Here is a 21,381-nt window from a genome sequence, read left to right as displayed (position 1 = left end):
GTACAGCAGGGTGCCAAGGACGGACCCCTGCGGCACTCCAGCACGTATGTGGCGCGCCGTGGACACGCCCCCATCTGCACGCACATGGAACGTGCGCCCTCGCAGGTAGGACTGGAGAAGGCGGATGTGCGACACGGGTACTCCCTGTACCAGCAGCTTATACAGGAGGCCGTCGTGCCACACGCTATCAAAGGCCTTGGAGACGTCGAGGAGTACCGTCTGTCTCGTCACAGAAACTTGGCTGAAGCCGGGCGTGGACGTGCGGGCGGCAATCTTCTGCTGCTACCGCACTGACCGGGCCACTCACGGCGGCGGAACGGCGGTGTACGTGAAGATGTCGTTGCGCCACCACCAGGTGCGGCTCCCGGCGACGCCAACCCTGGAGACAACCGGCGTCGTGGTCAACACCTCCGTGGGCCACGTAACATTCGTGGCGGCCTACCGGAAGCCGTCAGGACACCTCCACTCCGGGGACATCGAGACGCTGCTGTCGATGCGCGGGAACCTGTTCATCGGCGGCGATCTCAATGCAAAACACCCAGAGTGGAACTCCAGGGTCACCACCATCAGCGGCAGACGGCTTCTCCGGGTCGTTAACGACCATGACGCCGTGGTGCTGGGTCCCTTCGATCCGACGCACTACCCGGCGCGCGGCCGTCCTGACGTGCTCGATATCGCGATTGTGAAAGGGGCAGCACACAACGCGATCGCGAGCACTCGCTGTGCCCTGTCGTCCGATCACCTGTCAGTGATCTTCGACCTGGACACAGACGGTACGGCGCCTCCCGAGCACCGCAGTGCCCGCCTCAACACCGACTGGGCGCACTTCCAACAGCACCTGGCGGAGACGGTCGCAGCCACACCTGATCCTGACGAGGAGGGGGTGGATGCAGCACTAGCAGCATTCACCCACTACACACTTGCGGCGGCAGATGCAGCAGCGCCGCGAGGACCGCGGAAGCCGAAGGACAACTCCAAACAGCTTCCGCCGGACATCCTGGCGTTGATCAGGGAGAAGAACCGGGTTTTTCGTGAGTGGCAGATCACGAGAAACCCCGCCACCAAGCGGCTGCTAAACCGCTTGCGCCGGGAGATTTCGGCGGCCGTCGGCCACCACCATAATCGGGACTGGGCTGGCAAAATAGCCACGCTCAGGATCGATGACGGAAGCGCCTGGGCCATGACCAGGAGCTTTCTGCGCAAGGGGCAGCGCAACCCGCCACTTCAAGTTGGCCGCGACGTCGCCGCAGAGCCGGACATGAAGGCCAGCGTGCTCGCGGACACCTTCGCCGAGAACTTCTCCACTGTGGACGATGTGGTCGACGAAGAGACCATCCAGGAGGTGCAAGAGCGTCTTCCGCTGTACCTGACACATCAGGAGGCGGACGACGTCATCGAGCCAACCACTGCAGAGGAAGTGCAACACCACCTCGACTTCCTACAGCCCAGGAAGGCGGGGGGTTGCGACAAGATCGACAACGCACTGCTGAAGAAGCTGCCACCGGAAGCAGTGCGTATCGTCACAGCGATCTTCAACGCCATCCTCCGCACCGGCACCTACCCCGACGCGTGGAAACACGCAGAGGTGGTCGCCATTCCGAAGGCTGGCAAGGACCCCAGGCTGGCGCAGAACTATCGCCCGATAAGCCTACTGCCCTCCCTATCGAAGACCTTCGAGAGGATACTCGCCAAACGGCTACAGCGCCACGTCAGAGAAGAAGGCCTGCTTCCTGACGAGCAGTTTGGCTTTCGCAGTGGGCATTCGACGCAGCACCAACTACTGCGACTGGTGGAGCAGGCGATGGGGGCCCTGGAGCGACGCGAGTACCTTGGGGCGGTACTCCTTGACGTCTCCAAGGCCTTTGATAGCGTGTGGCACGACGGCCTCCTGTATAAGCTGCTGGTACAGGGGGTGCCCGTGTCGTACGTCCGCCTTCTCCAATCCTATCTGCGAGGGCGCACGTTCCATGTGCGTGCAGACGGCGGCATGTCAACGGCGCGCCACATACGTGCCGGAGTGCCGCAGGGGTCCGTCCTTGGCCCCCTGCTGTACTCCCTCTTCACCGTCGACGTCCCGAAGACGACGCCGAGGGTTCATCTGGCGCTCTACGCCGATGACACCGCGCTATACACGCGCAGCATGAACGCGCAGCTGATGCGCCGCCGCCTGCAGCTCGCCTGCAATGAGATTGGAGCCTGGGCCACCAAATGGCAGCTCAAGTTCAATGCCGGGAAGAGCCAGGCGGTGGTGTTCACTCGCCGCCGCATACCCGACGCGCTGCCGCAAGTGCGGATCATGGGAGGCCCCATCCCGTGATCGCGTACTGGAAAGTACCTCGGCGTCACTTTGGATCGACACCTGACCTGGGGTCCACACATCAGGGAGCTGAGGGGCCGGGCGCTTGGACGGATGCGCTCGCTCTACCCCCTCCTCAACCCCACGACGACACTGCCCCCCACTGCAGCCTCACGCTCTACCTAGCACTAATCAGGCCAGTGCTGGAGTACGCGGCCGTGGTGTGGGGAAATGCCGCCGACTCTCACGTCCAGACGCTGCAACGGGTGCAGAACAAAGCCCTTCGGCTGGCGCTCCACCTGCCAAGGGACCACGACACCCGTATGCTTCACGACATCGCGGGAGTTCCGATGCTAAAGCGCCGCATCCGCGCGCTCGCACGGAACTTCTACGAGTCGGCGAGGACATCAAGGAACCCACTGGTCAGTGGACTGGGAAACCAACTCCACTGGCGTCCAGCGACCAGATGGCCAGACCGGCTGCTGGAATAATTCCATGCAGCCACAGAGGACGACCAACGTTTGTGAACACAAGAAGACGTACAACAAAGTGAGGACCACACCTATCTCAAGATTCCAAGACGCAGGAACAGCAGTTGACCTGCTTAACCTGCTTTAAACCATGCAGGGAATTGCACGTGAATCACACGGTTCAGTTCGGTTCGATTGCGACGGCGTCTGAGATGACGTCGGTGTGATGGCTCTGTCCGCCGTGGTCGTCACAACTACACGTTTGCTCGATTTACTCTTGGTTAACCCGATCGCTGGTTCCCAAGCCTTGCTAAGATTATAGCCACAGTCACGGTGACTGTGACTGTGGCTATAATCTTAGCAAGGCTTGGGAACCAGCGATCGGGTTAATCTAGAGTAAATCGAGCAAACGTATAGTTGTGACGACCACGGCGGACAGAGCCATCACACCGACGTCATCTCAGACGCCGTCGCAATCTGTTCCACAGCGCGACCGTGGCGCGGGGCTCGGACGGCGGAGGGAGCTTAGCAAATGCAGAGTCTGAATTCTCCAACCTCCAGCTGCGTTCATGTTCAGCCAGCCTAGTTGATATGTCTCTGCCTGACTGACCAATGTAAAATTTGTCACAATCAGAACAGGTGATTTTGTGTACCCCACTGTTGGCTAATAACTGGATCTTGTCTTTGCTATTAAAAACACACTGGGCTGTAGTGTTCCTGACATAGTAGGAAATCCTATACTTGCAGGATTTCAACGCTTTTGCTACAGTCTGTGATACCTGACCTAGAAATGGTAGTGTGCACCATTTCTTGCAGACAGTGGATGGGGAAGCAGGTGGGGCATAGAGGAGGGGTATAATTTTCCGTTTTTGTTTCCTATGCAAGATGTGGTCAATAAGAACTGGATTGTAGCCATTGGCTGTGGCAATAAATTTTATTGTATCTAACTCTGCTTTAAAATCATCTCTGGACATGGGGATAGATATGAGACGGTGTACCATTGGGTGGAAGGCTGCATGTTTGTGAGCTATGGGGTGTTGTGAGCAAGAAGGTATTACTGTGTCTGTAGCTGTTGTTTTTCTGTAGATTTTGAAACAATGTGTGTGTGTACTGATGTCAATGGTGAGATCTAAGAAGTTTATGGATTTATTGCCAATTTCTATAGTGAACTGGATATTTTTATGTTGACTGTTTAGGTTTTTCAAGAATGTGTTGAGTTGTCTTGTAGTACCAGTCCACATACACAGGACATCATCTACGTATCTAAACCAGTATTTGATGTTTGCACTCAAAGGTTCTGTTTTTAGAAAATTTTGTTCAAAATGGTCCATAAATATTTCAGCCAACAGTGGACTAAGAGGGGAACCCATAGCTAAGCCATCTAATTGCTTATAAAGAGTGTCTTGGAACTGGAAATAGTTCTGTGCAAGGCATGTCTGTGTGGCCAGTCTCAAGTCATTCAGTTCCACAGGATTGACATTAGACTTGTGTATCAGCTCTGTCAGAATATCAATGCATTCTACTACTGGTATGTCAGAAAACAAACTGCTGACATCAAAGGATACTAATTTATCACTGTGTGAGACAGATATACCTTTTAACTTGTTTACTAGGTCCACAGAGTTTGAAATACCATGCTTTGGTTTGAATTTAGTCTTGCTCTTAGTTAGGACATCAAGTTTACTGGCTAGTTTGTAAGATGGAGCAGTGAATGATGATACAACTGGACGAATAGGAACAACTTGTTTATGCAGTTTAGGAAGTCCGTACATTCTAGGAGGCACTGGCTGGTAGTATATTAGTTAACAGTTTTGCTTCAAATTCAGAGAATATGCTTTTGCATGAAATAATTGCATATTTAACATCCTCTTTGAACAATTTAGTAGGGTCTTTATGAAGGACTTGGAAGCCTGTGGTATTCAGAAAATCATTAACTTTATCCACATAATCACATTTGTTCAAAAGCACAATACTGTTGCCTTTATCACACATAGGCTGTAGTTTCAATAGTTAAGGGTTTCCTTTTAACTTGTACTTGTATTACTGTCCATGTTTAACTCCCCTTGTAGTTGTCTCATCAAATACTGTTCATGTTTTACTTTGCTCATTTATTTAATGAAAACTGGTACACAGCCACTGCTTTGATTATAATGTTAATGTTAAAATGCAGTACCACCACACTTTCAAACTGTAGGTTCCCCCAAACACCTCCATTTTCCTGCATTTATTAATTTCTATTTATCTTATTGAAATTGCTTAAGTTCCTTATGTATTCTGTATTTACATTGACAACTGTCTTTCTTTTCTTTTTTTTGTTTAATTGGTTGTGTATCACTCTCCATGTTTCATACCTCTAGATGCAGCATTGTCTAGTACTAATTTTATCTTATTTTATTAGTTTTGTTTATTAATAGAAACTGTTATGTAGGCATGCTATCCCTATTTTGTGCTAAAGGTTTTCCTGTCAACTCCATTGTTATTTATGTACTGTTCAGTTTTTACTATTTCATTGCAAAGATGTTACTTACTGTATGTTTCTACTTCACTCTAGATGTGTTACTTCTCTTCCAATGTTGTCTGCTAACACTTAACTTCGTTGGTGATAATACTTAGTAAATGTCTGAAGATGGCCTTGTAAGCCGAAAACCGGTTAGCAATAAAAGTAAAAATCTTTTTATTTATAAGGTAATAAACATGTAGTAGAACTACTACAATATTTATTTACAGTGAACGCATTACTGCACTGAAATGGTGCAGAAGTTAGATTGTACCACACCCACTCACACACAAAAATCAGTTGGTTCTACTGGAGAAATTCATCAACGGAGTTGAAGTAGTTGACCACCAATAAATCCTTTAGGCTTCTCTTAAACTGAATTTCATTGGTTGTTAAGTTTTTATGGCTGCTGGCAACTTATTGAAAATATGTGTTCCTGAATAACAGACACCTTTTTGTACAAGAGTAAGTGACTTTAAATCCTTGTGAAGATTATTCTTATTTCTAGTACTGATTCCATGAACTGAACTGTTGCTTTGAAAAAGTGATATATTTTTAATGACAAGTTTCATTAAGGAATAAATATATTGGGAAGCAGCAGTTAGTATCCCTAGTTCCCTAAACAGGCCTCTGCAGGATGTTCTTGAGTTCACACCACATATAACTCTTATTGCATGTTTTTGTGCCCAGAAAACTTTAGCTTGGCTTGATGAATTACCCCAAAAAATAATCCTGTATGACTATATGAAGTGAAAGTAAGCATAATATGCCAGCTTTTTCATTTTTATATCCCCTATGTCTGACAGAATTCCCATTGCAAATAGAGATTTGTTTAGACACTTCAGCAGTTCTGTGGTGTGCTCCTCCCAGTTGAATTTGTCGAGCTGTAATCCCAAGAATTTAACACTGTCCACTTCTTCTGTCTGCTTGTCACCATATGTTGGGCATGTACTCGTGGGACACCCCTTAAAAGTTCTGATCTGCATGTAGTGTTTTTTTTTTTTTTTTTTCAAAGTTTAGTGATAAAGAATTGGCTAAGAACCAGTGAGTAATGTACACAAATATTTTATTAGCTGATCTTCCTAAGACTACACTTGATTTGCTATTTATTGCAATATTTTGTATCATTGGCAAACAAAACAAACTTGGCCTCTGGTAATGTTACTGATGAAAGGTCATTGATATACATAAGAAAAGGTAAGGGCCCTAAGATGGAACCGTGTGGGACCCCACATGTAATTAGTTCCCAGTTGCCTGATAGCTTAATACATGCCTCTTTCCTAATAACACTCTTTGTTTCCTGCCAGAGATATAAGATTTGAACCACTTTGCAGCATGTCCTGTTACACTATAATATTCTACTTTACTTAAAAGGGTATTGTGATTTACACAGTCAAATGCCTTTGACAGATCATAAAATATAACAGTTGCCTGCAATTTTTTGTGTAATGAATTAAGTACATTTTCACTGTAATTCTAGGTAGCCTTCTCAATATCAGAATCCTTTAGAAATCTGAACTGTGACGTTGAAAGTATGTTATTTGTGATAAGATGCTTATAAAGCCAATTGTACATTACCTTTTCTAAAATTTTTGAGAATGCTGGCAAAAGTGAAATCTGACAAAAATTTGACACTACTTCTTTATCTCCCTTCTTAAACAGTGGCTTAACTTCAGAATGTTTCAACCATTCAGGAAATATTCCACTGATAAATAACTGATTACAAATAAAAGAAATATAAAGACTGGGTGTGGTGGTGAAATGACGGCTGTGTAGTGCTGGAATGGGAACAGGGAGGGGGGCTGGATGGGCGAGGAAAGTGACTGACGAAGGTTGAGGCCAGGAGGGTTACGGGAACGTAGGATGTATTGCAGGGAAAGTTCCCACCTGCGCAATTCAGAAAAGCTTGTGTTGGTGGGAAGGATTCATATGGCACAGGCTGTGAAGCAGTCATTAAGATGAGGGATATCATGTTTGGCAGCGTGTTCAGCAACAGGGTGATCCACTTGTTTCTTGGCCACAGTTTGTCGGTGGCTGTTCATGCGGACAGACAGCTTGTTGGTTCTCATGCCTACATAGAATGCAGCACAGAGGTTGCAGCTTAGCTTGTAAATCATATGACTGGTTTCACAGGTAGCCCTGCCTTTGATGGGATAGGTGATGTTAGTGACTGGACTGGAGTAGGTGGTGGTAGGAGGATGTATGGGACGAGTCTTGCATCTAGGTCTATTACAGGGGTATGAGCCATGAGGTAAGGGATTGGGAGCAGGGGTTGTGTAAGGATGGACAAGTATATTGTGTATGTTCGGTGGACGGTGAAATACCACAGTAGGGGGGGGGGGGGTGGGAAGGATAGTGGGCAGGACATTTCTCATCTCAGGGCATGACGAGAGGTAATCAAAACCCTAGCGGAGAATGTAATTCTGTTGCTCCAGTCCCGGATGGTACTGAGTTACGAGGGGAATGCTCCTCTGTGGCCGGACTGTGGGACCTTGGGAGGTGGTGGGAGACAGGAAAGATAAGGTACGGGAGATTTGTTTTTGTACAAGGATAGGAGGATAATTACGGTCAGTGAAGGCTTCAGTGAGACCCTCGGTATATTTTGAGAGGGACTGCTCATCACCGCAGATGCGATGACCACGGGTGGCCAAAGGCCTTAATGGCTGAAAGCTTTAATTGTGTGAATCTTTTTATTGTGCCTATTGCGACTCAGCATCTCCACTATATGGTGAGCAGCAACTTTCCATATTGTCTTTATTTTGTTATTTGGTATGACTATCTTTTCCTTTGATGCCTGCATTACAGTCATTAATATTTTGCAGTATTTCTTGTAATGTGCTATAACATCAACGCCAGAACTGTTTCGGATTGACAGATACAGTTTTCTTTTTGTTTTACAAGGTACCTCTATTCCTTGGGTAATCCATGGCTTCTTTGTAGACTTTGCTCTAACCTTGGTTAGTTTTGGGGGAAAACAGTGTTCAAATAAGGTAAGCACTTTATTAGCAAAAGTGTTATATTTTTCATTCATGCCCTGAGCACTGTAAATATTCACTCCAGTGAATGTCTCTGAGGAGTGTCCTAAAATAACCAATTTTTGGCTTATTCATTGCCCTCTTGAGTTCAGATTTAGCAGTTTTTATATCCTGCTCAGTATTAACATTTAACAGAAGGAATTGCCTGTCATGGTCTGAGAAACCATTGACTATTGATTTTGTAGTATAATTTTGTTCGTTGGACTTTTCTATAAAGATATTATCAATGGCTGTTGGCGAGCAATTGGCTACCCTAGTTGGGAACTTTACAGTGGGAAATAAATTGAATTCTAGTGTTACTAACTCAAATAGGTTCTTATGGGGATAGTCTTTAAGGAAATCTACATTAAGGTGGTTAATGAACAGATTAAAGTTACCTGCAGGTGCTTGATATACACTTAATATTATGAAGGATTTATTATGAAATTCTACTTCTATTGCACATGCTTCCATATGCTATTTTAGGCAAAATTTATGAATGTCTGTGTTCTTAAATTTATGACAGTTCCTGATGAATGTGGCAACTCCTCCTTTCTCCATTTCTGTTCTACAAAAGTGAGATGCTAACCTAAATCCTGTTCTGTACCAGTGGTCACATGTGATGTTCAGAGATGCAGATTATGTCAGCTGGTTTTGAGGGCTCTAATTCATTTATGCAGATAATCAATTCATTAATTTCATTTCTCAGTCCTCCAAAATTTTAATGCAATAACAATATTTTATGCAATAAAGATAGCTGACATTTCACATTGACTGAGTTAAACTGGGTAGAGTTGAAATTCTTGTTGATTGTTGAAAATTCTTAACCAACAGCTGTTTATGCTGATGTAATAAGCTAGAATTAGGTTTTTTGGTTTCTTTCTCAAAGTGAAGGTTTGTCTCAATCCTAACCTCTCTTAAAACTTGGTTTCTTTCTGTCCTTCCTACCCTAAAAAAGGGTCTTTTCTGAACCATATAACAACTGGCATTTTATCACTCATGACAGTGCCTCCCCCCTTTAACTTTCCTGCTATTTTACCAGCTAGTTTACCTTTCCCTTTCCTGTTGAGGAGAAGACCATGCCTAGTATAATCCCACCTATTGAGAGAATCAACAGAAACCACACCAATGTGTGACCCTGCACTTGCCATAAGCAGCTGTTCCAACTCAAAATTAACTCTCCTGACAAAAGGGTTCAAATGAGGTCAGTCATGGCACCCAAGAACAGATACAAAGTCAACAGTAGGATCCTTCGATGCTGATGCAATCTTTGCCAGGTCACACTCTAAACTGTACCCAGGATCTCTGTCAATGCCATTATCTGGGTCTTATTCATAAAAGAGTTTAGATTATAAATTAATTATATCAAAGGTTCATGTAATACAGTACCTGACACACTGCCTTTTGACTGTCTCTAGATATGAACACACTGAGCAAGTTGAAAGGTCCTGGAGCTATTTTTAGAGTTAACATACCAATAATGAGGTACTCTAGCAAAAACAATATAATGGCTGACGTCTGATGAATATTTTGGTAATATAGTCATATCATGGGAACCAGGAGAGATATCAGAGAAGATAAGAGTATGTAGTTATTACTTGAAGAGACCTTGTTTTGGAGAATAAACAAGAATTCTAAATGTTGGAAGCTGTGTATTCCTCAAATAGCAGGGCAAGATCTGATTTGGCTTTTGGATGAAGGCTATGGACACTTTGTAATAAAGAAGTGTATTAATTGTGCGATGAAATTTTACTATTTTAAGAAATTAAGTAGGAAGGGGGTAAGATTTATGGAATATTCTGTTGTTTCTCGGAGGAACATATCGGTAGACGTACTGATAACTTGAATACACACTATTAACATTCTACAATAGTGTTAATACTGTGTATTCAAGTTATTACAACTGTAAGAACTTTGGAGCTGTGTCAAAAAGTTAAAGAAGACATTAGTTAAGTAACTTATAAAATGTATCCAGTAATACCAAAAGCTCTACATGATTTAACAGCAGGTGATTTATTTGGACCATTGCCGAAAGACAGAGGAAGAGCTGTGTATGTATTTGTGGCAGTAGAATATAGGTTGAAGTATGTGAAGCTTTATCCTTTAAAATTGGCAATTATGTAATAAATTGTTTGAGATAGTGCTTTACGGATGTGGGGAAAAAGTCCAATCATTTACTCACGGATACTGGAACACAATTTGTAAGATAGAGCTTTAAAGAGTTCCTGAAAAGGGAAGGTGTCAGACATGTCACTGTTTTTCTGAGTATCATCCCTCATCTAACCAATCTGCATACACAATGACAGAACTGGAAGATTGTGTTGTACATATTGTTCTTCTACATACACGTACTGGACTCATATGATCCCAGAATTTCAGGTTATTCTTAATGAATTTCCCCACTTATATATGGGACTTTCTCCAGCTGATTTAATGAACAGGAGGTGCATTGAGGAACCATTATTAAAATTTACTTGGCCGAATGAGAAAGACATGAGTGCTAAGAATATACAGGATGATGTGGAAAGGCAATTAAAAATAGCAAGCCAGATGCCGGGTACATAATCATAATGTGGTTACACATAATTTTCATGTACATGAAATTATGCTAGTAAAAGCCTACCACCTGAGTTCACACCCAAAGAAAGAAACATAAGTTTTTTCAGTGTTGTGGAGATGCATGTAAAATAAGTGGTCAGCACCAAAAGACAGTGTTTCTGATTGATCCAGCAAAGAAAAAGGATTTTATAATGGACATGATAAAAAGATGCCTGTTTGGGACCAAAAATCATGGCTTCAGGAGTTCATGTCCTATGTGAACCATGCATATTGATCACCCCAAGACATCCAATTGCCTGTTATATTTTTTGGTCTTTAGACCGCCATATAACTGTCTCTTATACTATAATATCATCTTTAAAGTTTATTTCTCTTTGAATATTCTATTGGAACCCATCACGTAAAAGAAAAATGTTAATTAGCAACTATTTACTGTTGTTTTTAGATATAAAAACCATGTTCATAATTATGGCAAGTGCATTTCTTTCTTATTGATTCTAAAATGCGTTAAAGAAATTACCCAAATGTTGAATGATTTAACCTATTAGTATATTTATATTATGTTATCTCAGCATGTGTGTGATTTCACTATCACATCATCAATGCTTATGTAATAAGACACTAATGATGTTATGGTAACAATGAAGTTGTAATCAGTGTTTTCTCTCATAAGTAAGATTATCCTAATACTTGTATAAAAGATAAGGAGTAACCCACGAGGATTTCGTATATTCTTACAGTAAGATATTGATTAAGATATTGATTAAAGTGTGTTTAACATTAAGGTGTTATCTGACCATAATGCTTCAGTAATATTGTCACATAGAAGAAGTGTAATTAGATGAATGACGAGCACTAACTTCACTTAACGAAGGTTTATTCAGCACTTGCACATACAAGAGCGCAGGTCAGAACACATACAGTATATATACAGCTACAGAACATTCCAGCACTATGATTCTTGACATTTGTGGATTCTTCTAGAATGTACTCGAACCAAATATAGAAATTGAAATTGTACAGTGCAGGAATTGAAATTGTACAGTGCAGGCGAGTTTTGAACTCACGTCCCTCCATTTATTATCATATCCACTACACCACGGTACTATTCAGATTCTTCTCTGACAATATTACTTGACGACAATATTATTGCACCTGGTAGTGAGGGCACTTTGGTTGGCTTATCATGAGTTTTTATCGTGATGTTTCAAGAGAACACACTGAATCATTCAGTAGCATATGCACAACTGTCTTGAAATCATTCACAATGTGATTGCATTTTCCTTAGTCAACACTGTACTTGTGTACTGTAACATCACAGTTTGTTTCCAATAATGGACTCTGGAGGCAAAGAGCAGTAATATTGTGGTCAGGTAATAAACATACATATTTGACATTATTGAGAAATCACGAAAGAGAGATGTTGCCTAAGTAAACAATCTCATTTAAGATAATGTTGGTTCTCAGCAACGTCATGTCGAACAGGAGAAGAAAGGGCAAAGTACCCTTATATTGTGATTAACTGACAAGCTGACGTCCAGATTAAATACAGCTGGGATACTGATGAAAGCTGTGTAAGACATGCAAAGCCACAGCAGTAAAATGTGTTTCTATAAAGGAAAATTATGATTTTTGGTTAAGTTGTATTGACTGCAGAGGAGTACATTTTAAGAGACAGCAGGTGAGGAATCTGTGATCAGGGACAGGTTATAAATACAGTAGGAATAACTTACCTTAAAATATATGAAGGAAGAGGAGAGTACAGATGTATGTAATGATTAAGCAGGATACTGTACCCTTGTATATATATTGTGTAATGGATAGCGTATGTAGACCAAAGGAAATAGGGATGACATACACCTAAATGTAGGAGAAGAGCAATATATAAAGGGTGCAGCAGCATTCATAGCATAATTTGACTTGCGTAGTACAATGACTTACTGCAGGAAAGCGTGCCAGCTCGTGCCTTATTTGTGTACTAATGAGCTGCCATTTTGAGTGTGACAGTGATGTGGAGCAGTGGAGTGCACAGCATCGTGCTTTGCTGTTGAAATTTATTTCAAGAATAACGACCCTGTTATTGTTACCCAGCATCTAATTTGGCAACATTTCAACTTGGGCCGTCATGAGAAAGTTCCGGATGGACGGACCATTGTGAGGTGGGTACAGGCAATTCAAACAACAGGTTCTGTTTGCAATGGCAAACGGGAGTGAAGTGAAAGAACTGCGCAGTCACCAGAAGCCGTGGAAAATGTAATGTTCATTATGCACTATTGCGTAGCCTAAAAAGATCTGCTCATCGTCATGCGCAAACTGTGCGTATTTCCGATTGCTCATTCAGGAGAATATTGCACGAAGATCTCCATTTTCACCCATATAAGCTTCAGATTATTCAGGGAATTAAGCCTCATGATTGGGTTTCATGCGAAACATTCTGCTTAACCACACATGATCTCTCTCGTCAAAATCCACAAATGTTGCACACCGTCCTGATGTCAGATGAAGCTCGTTTCAAGTTATGTGGTTCAGTGGATAAACAGAATATGCGTTATTGGAGTGATGTAAAACCGCATGAACTGCACATCAAACCATTGCACAGTTCTCATGTCACAGTGCGGTGTGAAGTTGCTTCCTTTGGGATTATTGGCCCTTACTTCTTTGAGGTGTGGCTGTAACTGTCACCAGTGACTGCTACCTAAAGGTGCTCCAAGACTTTGTTCTTCCCCATTTAGGTATGGTCGATGTGGATGTGGAACAATTATGGTTTCAACAAGATGGAGCGACCTTGCATAGAGCTGAATTTGCTTGGATTTCTTGTGACAGACATTTCCCGGTAGCGTAATTTCCTGTTTTAGTGACATTTCCTGGCCACCTCACTCACCTGACATTTCATGTGCAGACTTTTTCCGTTGGAGGTATCTGAAGCAAGAAATGTTCCGAACACGTTGTGCCACCAATCCTGAGTTGGAGGATCCCATCAGAACTACTGTCGGCAATGTCCCAGGGAATAGGTTACGCCGAGTTATGGAAAGCTTCCAATGCCGCCTAGACGAATGTGTTATGCAGAGGGGGCCATCATTTCACAGGAGTCATATTAAAAAAGTATCCACACAATGGACAATGACTTACACATTAGTAAATGACAGACCTTTAACTATTAATTGACATACGAGGTAATAAATTACAGTTACTGCCTGATGGTGTGTTTTTAATATTCTACTATCAACACTGCCGCACCCTGTATATATATTTTTGCTGTGAGAATTTGAGTCATTGTTCAAGAAATTATTTCTGTGGAAGGAGGTTTATATGATGATTTCTACAGAAGTATAATATTGTTTAAGGCTTACTCCAAAGCTGCAAAGTACGAGGTCTGTCTAAAAAGTATCTGACCTTTAATTTTCCCACACACAATAGACTGTAAATAGACTGTAGACAGTAAAGGAAGAGACCTTTATGGGCATGTATGAATTTTATCCCCGCCTTCCAGTGCGTCAGTCACTGCCTGTCGGTCACTGAGTGAGGCGCTACACAACGTGTTCGTTGGATTACCAATTCTCTCAAGATGACTGAATGTGTTGAGCAAAGATATTTTGTCTAAAGCTTGGTGATTCTCAAAGCAAAACAATTCATAAGATTCAGCTGGTGTTTGGACAGGATGCGATGGGTGTAATACAAATTAAAGAGTGGTTCAACTGATTCAAAAATGGCCACACATCAGCGGAGAGTGATCAGCATTTTGGCAGGCCCCAAACTACTCGGAGTGCGGCAGTTGTTGAGAGGGTGTAAAGTTTGGTGATGGCAGATTGTCATCTGACCATGCGGGAGATTGCCCAAGAGATTGTAGTGAGTAAAGATTCTGCACATGCAATTTTGTGTGATGATTTGAACATGCACCAAGTGGCTGCGGAATATGTGCCCAAGTTGTTGCTGGAACAAAAAGACCTCTGTTTTGATGTTGCACAGGACCTTGTGGACACCACCAACACTGATCCTGGGTTTTTGAACACAGTGATAACTGGAGATGAGTCATAGGTGTATGGGTACAACCCAGAAACAAAAAGACAGTTGTCACAATGGAAGCATCCCGAGTCTCCAAGGCCAAAGAAATTGCAGCAGGTGCAGAGCAAAATCAAGGTGATGCTGACTGTCTTCTTTGATGTCCGTGGAATTGTGCATCACGAATGCACAATGGAAAGACAAACAGTGACAAAGGAGTACTATCAAGATATTCTCCGGCAACTCCGTGATGCAGTTCGGCGCAAAAGACGAGACATGTGGATAGCGAAAAACCAGCAACTGCATCATGACAATGCCCCCTCATATTCATCCCACTTGATCCAAAATTTCTTGGCCAAACATGGAATTACAGCCATTCACCAGCCTCCCTACTCTCCAGACATGGCTCCTTGTGACTTCTGGTTATTTCCGAAATTGAAGACGCCACTGAAAGGATATTGTTTTGAGAATAGAGAAGAGATAATGTGGAACATGATGGATCTAAACACCATTCGAAAAGAAGACTTCCAGAGGTGTTTCTGGCAGTGGAAGGATCAGTGGGCTAAGTGTGTGCAAGCACAAGGGGTGTACTTCGAAGGGATTAGGGTCCCAACTCCGTCAGGTATTCAAAATATTTTTTCTGGCCAAAGGTCAGATACTTTTTAGACAGGCCTCATAGTAGAGGAACTTAACTGAGTTGTAGTAATCTAATTCATACAGTGATTTAATCATTTAATGATAATGACACAATTTTACTTGGACATTGTGTGCTGTTCATGACACAGCTAATACGAAGTAAAGGTTTGAGTATGCAAGGCAACAAAATGTTGCTGCTTATCCTAAAAATCAACTCCTCTGATTTGACAGTAGTAACACAAAGAATAAAATCACATTTATAGATATTGGCTGTTGAAAAGCTTAAAGGGTCTATGGAAAAACAAAATATACTGTCAGAAGTAACTGGATATGTCCAACGACTGGAGGTGTATGCCTATTTCGCAACTACACATTGGTGTGTTTGGTAGAGTTTCGTATACCATACTCTATTCAGTTTGTTAAGCATCATGGTTTGGGTTTGTAAAGGTTCTTAGGAGAGGTTAGTTTTGCTTAGTGTAACTATGCTAGCCCATCTTGTACTCTAGTTTGACTACAGAATTTAAAAGAGTGCTATTGGTACAGCTAAATAAAAAACAATATACAGGTAACTTATGGGTAAGGTGCTATGGTTTTACTTTATGTAAAGGATTGCATTAATTACATGATTAGAATTAAGTGAGGAATAATCATCCTGTTTACCTGAAGAACTGATAATTAACTGAATTATCTGCCCCCTTGGTTGCCAGTCTACAGGTATAGAGCATTAGAGCCAACGTAAAAATAGTGTGAGCAGAACATTTTATGTCTATAAATAACTAAATTCGAGAATTTCAGTTCATCTTGAATGAGTGACAGTTCCGTAAAGATGTTTTTTATAACCTGATTACATTGTAAGGGTTAGTGGTTACTAGTTCCGTGAGAAATTCACATGTAATGATTGAGCAATATTATGGCTGTATCACTCTTCAAGATTTGAATATTGCAAGTTTGAATTCTATAAAATTGTTTTCAGTTTCTAAAGCTATATAAGATGAATCTATACTACTAAATAAAGACAAGTTGTTGTTTAATGTTGTTACCAAAAATCTTGAAAAATTGTTGACCAATTTACTTCAAATTTTTGCATGAAACAAATGAACATTGAGATGGATATAGGCCACACATTTTTTAATACATATGGTATACAAAATATATGTCATGATATCTAAAGATAAACATTGTTAGCAAAAATCTCAAAGTTCTTGACTAGGGGAAAAGTTGTCAGGAAAATCTCAAAATTTCTTACCATCTTGCTTCAAATTTTTATGTTATAGTCTAATAAACATTCAAACAGCTATATAATAATTTTAAATAACGATGTACTGCTTTCTGTTAAAACAGACTGTGAGAAAGAAAATGTCATGTTGAAAAGTGTGGTTTTTTTAGTTTTAACTAAGGTGATTATATTCTTTCTCCTTATATATATAATTTTGAATAAACATTTTATTACGATTAGAATACTATAATAGAATCTAAAACTTTGTAACTCAATCCCTTTGCAAATTGAAACTGTGCAAAACAATGTCATTGAAGCTACTATCTTCACAGATCCAGCAGCAGCAGGAGAGGTCTGTATCACATTCTGTATACCAATGAACCCAATTAGTTTTCTCATTCATTTTAAGTAGCTTCAATTCCCAATCAAGGTTGCGTTGACAATAACAATAAACAAAGCTCAAGGTCACAGAGGAGTGGGGGGGTGGGGGGGGGGGGGGGGGGGGATGGACAGAGAAGGGAGGGAAGGAGGACATAAGGATGAACATCCAACTCTCATACACTGTGAGATTCACTAGTATGTTCTAAGGACTGGCTGTAGATAATTTTTAAATGGTATGAATTACCTAGGGTGTCTAGCTCTACCAGTATTTGACATTCAATAGTTTTGATGACGCCATTTGTCTAAGGAGGAGGATATATGGTGTAACATATTGCTGTGGTCTTGCAGAACTTTTAAAGTACCAACAAATATTGGTTACCCGTGGAGGTATTATTCTTAGTTAAGTGATTTAAGAGGGCATACTGCTCAGAAGTTCTTTTTTTCTATTTGTCTGTGTAACCAGGAGTGGATGGACACTGTATCTTCAAGATGGGCCAACGAGGACAGTTCTTTGTTTTTGCCATGTCTTTCAGGACATGCTGGTTGGCAGTTCACTCCAGCTTGAAGATACTTGGCACACTATGGAAGAGAACAGTTAGTGAAAATGCTTGTGATGTCATCGAAAGGGAAATGAGATATTATTAGCTGTCATTAGGGGTGTATCAAACTGAGTGTCATGTCGAACAGAATACATGTAATGTCAGTTCATGTATTTGTGAAGTCCTACCATCTTGTAAAGGGGAGATTAATATAACATGATTTCTTAAGATGTACTGTCTACTACTGGCAGAAGGTTAAAGCTAGATAAGAGCTTTGTTCTTAGCACAGGAGAAGTTGCAACAGAGGAGGAAACGGACAGCTACAAAGTAGTATACGGTTCTTGTGGACAATGAATCAATAAGGAACTATTCAGGATTAACAAGGAACTATTATCTAAACGCAAGTATTCTCAAACACAGAACTCTTCAACCTTTTGCCTTATTTAAGTTTTGTAGGTGTGTCTTTAACCAAAGCATATTATAATGTACCTTCATTGCGTCTAGCTGTTTTTTGGATGGAAGGTGGGCAGGAGCATATTTAAAACCTTTCTGAAGTACATTTAGGTTATTCGTTGAAAGGACTAAGTGTGAAATGTGAAAACTTTTCCTTGCAATTTAGGATTAGGCATTTATTCACATTAGTTACCTTTCCTGATTTTCTGTCCTGTCAAAGTTTATAATTTCTTGATCTGTTGGCTGGCATTTGCTGATTATATGGGGAAGAAACAAAGAAAGTTCAATGTTTGGCAGCAAAATGTCTATTGGGTGGGTAACACAATTGTCTACAAAAAGGACAGTCTTGATTTTCTGTGGCTGAACTCTTTTAGCCGTATTGCAAATTGTACTCCTGTCATTGATTTGTTTACTTCTGTGATGACGAGCAACTTCAATTTCTCTAGTCTGTCACCATTGGTGCAAGCCAGCTGTCATTCCATCTTTGCAGAGCTTCCTACTGCAGTAGTTTCATTTTGTATGGAGTAAGATTTGTCATGTGTAAGTTTGAAAATCAGTCAAATTTTATCTACATCGAATGTGACTCTCCTCTCATACTGTGTCTGCTCAGACATCATTTTTCGTGGCAGTATCATCATCATCATCATCATTATCATCAACAACAACAACATCATCATCATTGTTCATGGATTCAGTCTTGCCACTGATTTCTCAGTAAGTAATTGCAGCAAGTCCTTAAACTTATTGAGTCAACTCACAGAGATAGTAAAATTTCTTTTTTCATCTTCCACATAATTTCTAAAACATTGCTTCAATTACTGCTCCCCTCTGCACAAGCAGTTTGTCCAAGGTTATAGCAACATTGAAGATGAAATCCTAAGAGGCTGCAAAAATTCTTTTTGTAACAGCATCTTGTTCTCTTTATATTTCTGTAGAATTTGATAATTTTCAGCCACTGAAGGTACTTTCTTCTTATTTTGCACCGTCATTGCATGTAACTAAGCAAACAATTCACTGTGCAGAAATGAAAATGATATTCCTTGACCACACACTTTGTTCCTGCTGGATGTGTGGTAGGAAACCTCAAGTGATTTTACACTTGTAAGGAATGCAGTTGGCAGCCGTCTTGTGTGGGAGAGGAGCACTTTAAACCGAGGGTACTTCATATAGCACTCTGTCTTCAGGCCACGAGTGGCCTACTGAGACCATCAGACCACCATGTCATCCTCAGAGGAGGATGCGGATAGGAGGGGCGTGGGGTCAGCACACCACTCTCCCGGTCATTATGATGGTATTCTTGACCGAAGCCGCTACTTTTCAGTTGAGTAGAGCCTCAATTGGCATCACAAGGCTGAGTGCACCCCGAAAAATGGCAGCAGCGCATGGCGGCCTGGATGGTCACCCATCCAAGTGCTGACCACGCCCGACAGCGCTTAACTTCTGTGATCTCATGGGAACCGGTGTATCCACTGCGGCAAGGCCGTTGCCTACTTTATATAGGGTCTTACAGAAAGTTTTGCGGGCTTTGAGTTTAGGAGCATTTTACATGGGTAAACATTTTAGATGGAAATGTGTTAAAGAGGTTGAACTGTATAACACATGTGCACATTAACAAGTTACAGCTGCAATTGCCAGTTATATCCCAAGCTTACTTCTCTGTGGCAGCTGTTATGATGCCTTCTTCAACAATTTCATGGTAGGCATTTGCTGCAGTCTCCACCAGTGCTGTAATGTGAATCTGTACTACTCACCACTGCACATGCTCCTGGGAGTACACCAAACATAAAAACCAATCACCTGTGAACAATAAGAATTCATGAAATCCATGTGAAGAATACTCTGAAGGCAACAACTTCAGTTGGAAAGACCACATAGATAATATTGTGGGGACAGCGAGCCAAAGGTTGCGTTTCATTGGCAGGACACTTAGAAGATGCAACAAGTACACTAAAGAGACAGCTTACACTACACTCGTTCGTCCTCTGTTAGAATATTGCTGCGCGGTGTGGGATCCTTACCAGGTGGGATTGACGGAGGACATCGAAAGGGTGCAAAAAAGGGCAGCTCATTTTGTATTATCACGTAGTAGGGGAGAGAGTGTGGCAGATATGATACGTGAATTGGGATGGAAGTCATTACAGCAAAGACGTTTTTCGTTGCGGTGAGATCTATTTATGAAACTTCAGTCACCAACTTTCTCTTCCGAATGCGAAAATATTTTGTTGAGCCCAACCTACATAGGTAGGAATGATCATCAAAATAAAATAAGAGAAATCAGAGCTCAAACAGAAAGGTTTAGGTGTTCGTTTTTCCCGCGCGCTGTTCGGGAGTGGAATGGTAGAGAGATAGTATGATTGTGGTTCGACAAACCCTCTGCCAAGCACTTAAATGTAAATTGCAGAGTAATCATGTAGATCTAGATGTAGATGCATAAGCATTCATCTTTTACCTATATGAATTTGCTCTAGAGCCACACCTTTCTTTTAATTGTGACTGCCAGTGTTTCATCATTTTTGCTATGGACATTCTGGACTGAGTTGGAGGTCAGTACCTCCAAAAATGGCAGGAAAAGCAATCCCCTTCGGATCAACAAAACTGGGAGTCTCCTTGCAATAATTGTGCCATGGTACGGAAATCATTTATGCAGCAGTAGTAGTAGGAGCATAATTTGAGCAAACTTTTCCAATTTTTGACAGCATCAGTCTGAGGAGTCAGACAATCAGCTATGGTTCTCAGGTTTTCTGGTTTAGGTTAATATCTATTTCTATTAATTAAACTAGCAATCATGAATGTTGTCACACCCAGAAAGAATGGCCTTAACAAGTCCAAATGCACATAATGTATAGAATAGTATAACAACAACAAACGGAGATCAGGAAGTTCAGACAATGAATAGCCTTGAAAAGGGAGTTGTGAAACAGTTTCTTGTACGCCTTGTCAATGTTAAACTTGTGAGCAAGTTCAGATGGTATTGAATAATCAGTGTCTGGGAAATGGGTTTGGGGGTAAGGCTCTCTGCATCCATGGCATTCGATAAGCTATTCGTTTCTGCTGGGTCATGCTAAATGGTGAGCATTGCAGGTACATAGGCTGGTTGTGGTTGGGTACAGTTTAGGCAAATCTGGGGTTCCTTAAATTGAGTCTGGTAAGCACTGCAGTGACCGTGTTGTGGTGCAGCAGAGTGATATTGTATGTTACAAAGAAGGAAGATCTCAGCTTCCCCTCTGAGACCCAAATTTTTCTCAGAAGTAAAAAAAGAATGTTCAGTGTAATTAGTCAAAAGGGCTATTAGAAACTGTTAACTTTTTACAGAATGTTTGT

General features: G+C 41.9%; 1 pseudogene; it reads right to left on the bottom strand.

Moving 5' to 3' along the window:
- Positions 1 to 19,430: 19,430 nt before the first annotated feature.
- LOC124803703 lies at positions 19,431 to 19,548 on the bottom strand (annotated as a pseudogene).
- Positions 19,549 to 21,381: the final 1,833 nt, after the last annotated feature.

Source organism: Schistocerca piceifrons, chromosome 6, assembly GCF_021461385.2.
Source record: "Schistocerca piceifrons isolate TAMUIC-IGC-003096 chromosome 6, iqSchPice1.1, whole genome shotgun sequence".
NCBI classification, from domain to species: domain Eukaryota; kingdom Metazoa; phylum Arthropoda; class Insecta; order Orthoptera; family Acrididae; genus Schistocerca; species Schistocerca piceifrons.
This window is presented reverse-complemented; position numbering and strand designations above follow the sequence as displayed.